The sequence below is a fragment of the Taudactylus pleione genome, unplaced genomic scaffold, assembly GCF_031769625.1.
Source record: "Taudactylus pleione unplaced genomic scaffold, aTauple2 ptg000366l, whole genome shotgun sequence".
Lineage (NCBI taxonomy): Eukaryota > Metazoa > Chordata > Amphibia > Anura > Myobatrachidae > Taudactylus > Taudactylus pleione.
The window spans coordinates 7,342,319-7,348,318 of NW_028284767.1; positions in this window are offsets into that span (position 1 = coordinate 7,342,319).

The following is a 6,000-nucleotide window of genomic DNA, read 5'->3' on the forward strand; positions in this document are numbered from 1 at the left end:
TGCCTATATCTCTTTAATGAAGGGAGATTTCAATCCTGAGCAGATTTAGTCACGTCTTTCATCTCCACCAGATGCTCTCTGTCATTCTCTCAATAGATAGAAACAACTACAGCAACAATAACACATTACACACTAGATATATAACACTTATAAAACAGTATGTGGAAGTCAGTAGTTTATTCATTTAAAATTGTACAGTAGCTAAAGTACACATTTTCCTTAACATTATCTTACAAATATGTAAATAAATCTCCACAAAGCACATAGGGTAGGATCTTAGTATATGATATATATTTATGGAGCAACATAACTCTAACTTAACCAAGTTAAAGAACTGGGATGCCTGTGAATGAGTGAGGTCTCAGGGTGGTTTATGAATGAGCCTCGCGGGCATGTCTAAGGATTGTGGTGGGAGCAGTGTATTAAAACGCTCAGTCTTGTGCCCAGTAAAACATCCTTGTGGAAGGATTCCGTTCCTAGACTTCAGAATAAGACAGTGCTAACCTTTAAGATGTGTCTGATTATTAACTTTGAACTATAGCTGGAACCTGTAGCCAATTTCTGAGTGTGCATTGCAAAAGGGAGGCTCTGGAAGCCAGTTATAGCAAACTCAAATAATTGACAGTGCAGACTGCAGGGTGTTGTTAGCCTGGTCTGTGAGGGAATCTATTACTATGAGCATGAGTTACTCTCTGAGAGACCTGCAATAGGCCCATATAATCCAAATTTTAGCACCCAAGAGTCCCTAGTGGGGCAAAGTGAGCTAACAGTTACATCACAGTTGTGTGTATGAGCGTAGGAGAATGATAGATGACAGTGACACAGCTCAGTAGCAAATAGGTCAGGAATCGTGAGACAGTGTTACAGTTCCAAGAGAGAATGTCAGCTCTTATCGTCAACTATGTGAGGCAGTGAAATTTATAAATGAAACCAAGAACTGTGGTGAAGAATATACTAGGAGATGTAGTATAGTCGCTATATTTATTTAGTTGAATAAAGATGGTCTGATGCCTATCATTGTAACACACAGAGATTATACTGAGCTATATGCCTGTGCCTGCATTACACAAATTTATCTTGCCATAACCCAGGCACACCTGTTCCCGTTTACCCACCAAAACCTGACATGGAGAGCAGGGGTGTATCTAGGGGTCTGTGCGCCCCTGGCAAAGTAATGGACTGGCGCCCCCTTCCCTCCATATTTTCTGAATAATTACATTCTGTCTTCCCAGCCATTCCCCTTCTGTCTCCCCAGCCATCCCCCTTCTGTGTCCCCAGCCATCCCCCTTCTGTCTCCCCAGCCATCCCCCTTCTGCCTCCCCAGTCATTAGCCTTTCCCTTTCTGTGTCCCCAGCCAACTCTTTTCTGTGTCCCCTGCCATTCCCCTTCTGTCTCCCCAGCAATCCCCCTTCTGCCTTCCCAGCAATCCCCTTCTGTCTCCCCAGCCATCCCCCTTCTGTCTCCCCAGCCATCCCCCTTCTGCCTCCCCAGTCATTAGCCTTTCCCTTTCTGTGTCCCCAGCCAACTCTTTTCTGTGTCCCCTGCCATCCCCCTTCTGTCTCCCCAGCCATTCCCCTTCTGCCTCCCTAATCATTAGCCTTTCCCTTTCTGTCTCCCCAGCCATCCCCTTCTGCCTCCCCAGTCATTAGCCTTTCCCTTTCTGTGTCCCCAGCCATCCCCCTTCTGCCTCCCCAGTCATTAGCCTTTCCCTTTCTGTCTCCCGAGCCATCCCCCTTCTGTCTCCCCAGCCATCCCCCTTCTGCCTCCCCAGTCATTAGCCTTTCCCTTTCTGTGTCCCCAGCCAACTCTTTTCTGTGTCCCCTGCCATCCCCCTTCTGTCTCCCCAGCCATCCCCCTTCGGCCTCCCCAATCATTAGCCTTTCCCTTTCTGTCTCCCCAGCCATCCCCTTTCTGCCTCCCCAGTCATTAGCCTTTCCCTTTCTGTGTCCCCAGCCAACTCTTTTCTGTGTCCCCTGCCATTCCCCTTCTGTCTCCCCAGCCATCCCCCTTCGGCCTCCCCAATCATTAGCCTTTCCCTTTCTGTGTCCCCAGCCAACTCTTTTCTGTCTCCCCAGCCATCCCCCTTCTGTCTCCCCAGCCATCCCCCTTCTGCCTCCCCAGTCATTAGCCTTTCCATTTCTGTCTCCCCAGCCAACTCTTTTCTGTGTCCCTGCCATCCCCCTTCTGTCTCCCCAACCATCCTCCTTCTGCTTCCCCAGTCATTAGCCTTTCCCTTTCTGTGTCCCCAGCCATCCCCCTTCTGCCTCCCCAGTCATTAGCCTTTCCCTTTCTGTCTTCCCAGCCATCCCCCTTCTGTCTCCCCAGTCATTAGCCTTTTCCTTTCTGTGTCCCCAGCCAACTCTTTTCTGTCTCCCCAGCCATCCCCCTTCTGTCTCCCCAGCCATCCCCCTTCTGCCTCCCCAGTCATTAGCCTTTCCCTTTCTGTGTCCCCAGCCAACACTTTTCTGTGTCCCCTGCCATCCCCCTTCTTTGTCCCCAGGCAGGGACAAATGCAGGATTTTTAGGGGGGGGGTTCCACATATCTCTCTCCCTCTCTATATACACACATATATATATATATATATATATATATATATATGTATATGTGAGATACATCCCCATTTTTAGTTACGTGTATCTGTATTGTGACCCTTATGCATTGCCCCCTATATTTGTGCCCCATATGCAGTGTCCTTAAAGTAGTGCCCCTTATGCAGTGCCCCCAGTAGTTTTGCCCCATATGCAGGTCCCCCTAAAGTAGTGCCCCTTATGTAGTATCCCATATGCAGGGCCTTTAAGTAGTGCCCCCAGTAGTTTTGCCCCATATGCAGTGTCCCTTATGCAGTTCCCCCTGTAGTTTTGACCCATATGCATGTCCCCCTAAAGTAGTGCCCCTTATGCAGTGCCCCATATGCAGGGCCCCTAAAGTAGTGCCCCTAGTAGTTTTGTCCCATATACAGCGCCACTTATGCAGTGCCCCCTGTCGTTGTGACCCATATGCAGGTCCCCATAAAGTAGTAGTGCCCCTTATGCAGTGCCCCATATGCATGGCCCCCTATAGTAGTACCCATTATGCAGTGCCCCTCCGCGCCCAGTATTCACCTCATAACCACGCTGGCTCCCACTCTGGCTGGCTCCCATTGCACTGCTGCATCTTCCTGCTGTGGTGTGGCTGCGGCAGGCTCCTCAGTAAGAGCAGCAATGCGGCGTGTGTGACGTCATGATGTCATGTGCGCCTTGTGTAATAAAAACTTTATGAATCATTTGCTCCTACCACTGGCAGCTGCTGGCGATTGCTGGTGGCTGCCAATGGTATGAACAAATGATTCATAAAGTTTTTTTTACACAAGTAGCGCCTGACTGCTGCTCTTACTGAGGAGCCTGCCGCAGCCACACCACAGCAGGAAGATACGGTAAGTATCTGTGTGGGGTGCGAGGGCTGGATGTGGGGGGGAGAGCAGAAGGGGCCCTAATCATCTGCCCGGGTAGGAGTCCCGGCCTGATTCTACCCCTATTCCACGGATGGCACCACCGGATGACGCCCCCCCTTGACCGGCGCCCCTGGCGAGTGCCATCCTGGCCAATCGGTAGATACGCCCCTGATGGAGAGGGCTGAGAAAGTACTGATGTGGCTGGTCCAGCAGGGGTGCAGAAGTGTACCTACTCCACCCGACAAAGTAACCAGGGTGCCTAAATTATATATTGCAAATTCTAACATTATGCTGAAGTTTTAAATTATACATAAATATTTCAGAGGTATTAAAAGAATGTGTAGGTACAGAAAAAGAATCTGTATTTCTGCATAAATGTGTTATAAAATGTGATCTGATCTTCATAGACGTCACAAGAATAGACAAACACAGTGGCTCTAAGTCAGACACAGTCATGGTAGTCCTTGCGTCTTTTGCCACAATAGCGCCTGCGCCTTTATTCTAATGCAGTTATAAAACCCTTCCCTTCCCTTCGTACATTCGAATGTAGCAGGCCTAGACTCAGCGTATATAGGGCCATATTCAATTAGGTTGCGAAAAGTTGGAATCGTCATTTTCGCATGTTTCAATTATCCCCGTATTCAATTTCTTTTTTACAAAGACTTTTCGCCAGTGCGAAAAGTCTTTGTAAAAAAATGGGGTTAACTTTTCACCATGTTTTACATGGCGAGAAAAGAGTGCAGAATTGGGGTTTAGGGGTGCAGGCTTAAAAAAATTAGCCTGCACCCCTGGGAATGACCAATAAAAAAGAAATTAAAAAAAGTCAGGCACCCCCAAAAATAAAGTTTAATTTTGAGGTGTAAAAAAAAAAATAGGGAACACAGTTCAAAAATAGCAAAATTGATTCCAGAGGGGTTCCCTGTAATGCGGCAGGTGTTTTCTTCATTGCAGGAGTAGCTGCATTTTTACAGAATTTTAAAATATAATTTTAGGGACTTAAAAATATGCTTACCCCAAATTTGATAGGAATAGTTATTTGTTAAAAAATTTGATAGGAATAGTTATTTGTTAAAACTATTCTTCACCACTTCTTCATAGCCCAAATATGCACCTGCTGCGGCTATTAGAAAACCCCAACTTCCTTCAGCAGGTAAAAATGGGGGTACCCATAGTGATCCCCCATGTCTAGACATCTTTAGGGGGGTCCCTGGAATATTTCCCGAAAATTCCTGTTTTTTGGTGATACCTTTCCGCCGCCTCCCGTTTTCTTTGATTTCTAATTGAATACGGGGATAAAGCTGGCACGGACTTTTCATTCCAAATTAAATACTCCCCATAGGGCCTAATTCAGACGCAAAGGGATCCGGTCTAAAGATCTACAGTAAAAAGGTAGACGATATCTCTAGATAGACACCAGATGTTAGACAGTCGATAGGTTGACAGGGACAAAAGGTTGACAGGGGCAAAATGTCAACACACTACATTTGTCAACATGTAAAAATGGTCAACTGGGTCAAAAGGTTGACATCAAAATGGGTGACACAAAAATTGTAGACATTTTTTTTTTTTTTTTTTTAGGTTTTTTTAGGGTTAGGCACTTAACCCGACGGTTAGGGTTAGGCACCAGGAAGGAGGGTTAGAGTTATAGGGCCCATACACCTGAACGACCAGCATAAGACCAGATGAATGATACGTTTTCCCTACGATTCTCCCGGAGCTCCCTGGCAGTACCTGCATCATGTTTGTTGTTTTTCTAGCACAGGATCAGTGGTAAGATCGATCCTTTGTATCACAGGCTCATCAGGGGCTCATCAGGGAAACAGTCATTGAAATGACTTGAAATGCCACATGATGGAACGCATGAACAAAATAAACGGCACGATCCTCATAAGGATACGACGGGCAAGATATGCTGCACATATGATCAGAAGAGACGACTGTACGAACAGTGGGAGCGCGCATCGTATCATTTCATAGTAAAAATACACACGTTTCTTACAAGTTCGATCGTACGGTGAGTCGAAAATCATGTAATCGTGCCGAAATCGCGTAGGTGTATGGGGGCCTTAAGGCACTTACCGGAAGTTTAGGGTTTGGAACTAGAAGGGATGGTTAGGGTCAGGCACCTACCCCAACAGTTAGGGTTAGGCACCAAGGGGAGGGTTAGGGTGAAGATTAGGGTTAGTAAACAAAAAACATATGTCAACCATTTTTTTGGTCGGCCATTTGTACCTGTCGACCTTCTTCCATGTTGACCTTTTGTGTGTCAACCTGTTGTCCCTGTCGACCTTTTGTCCCTGTCGACTTATTGACTGTCTAACATCTGGTGTCTAAACATTATCCATCTTTTTACTGTAGATCTTTCAATCCACATTCGACGCAAATGCCATTGCAACTGCCATCGACAACGAATCGCAGTTGTTAAAATGTACTAATGCTTTCCAAAACACATTCGAACATAAGGGACACCCACTGCTGCCCTCTCATATATGTACTATAAAGTGCAACACTCTAAGCATCGGTACCTTCGAAGCACCACAGGCAGCCATGCTTCATATGTGGCAGGGCT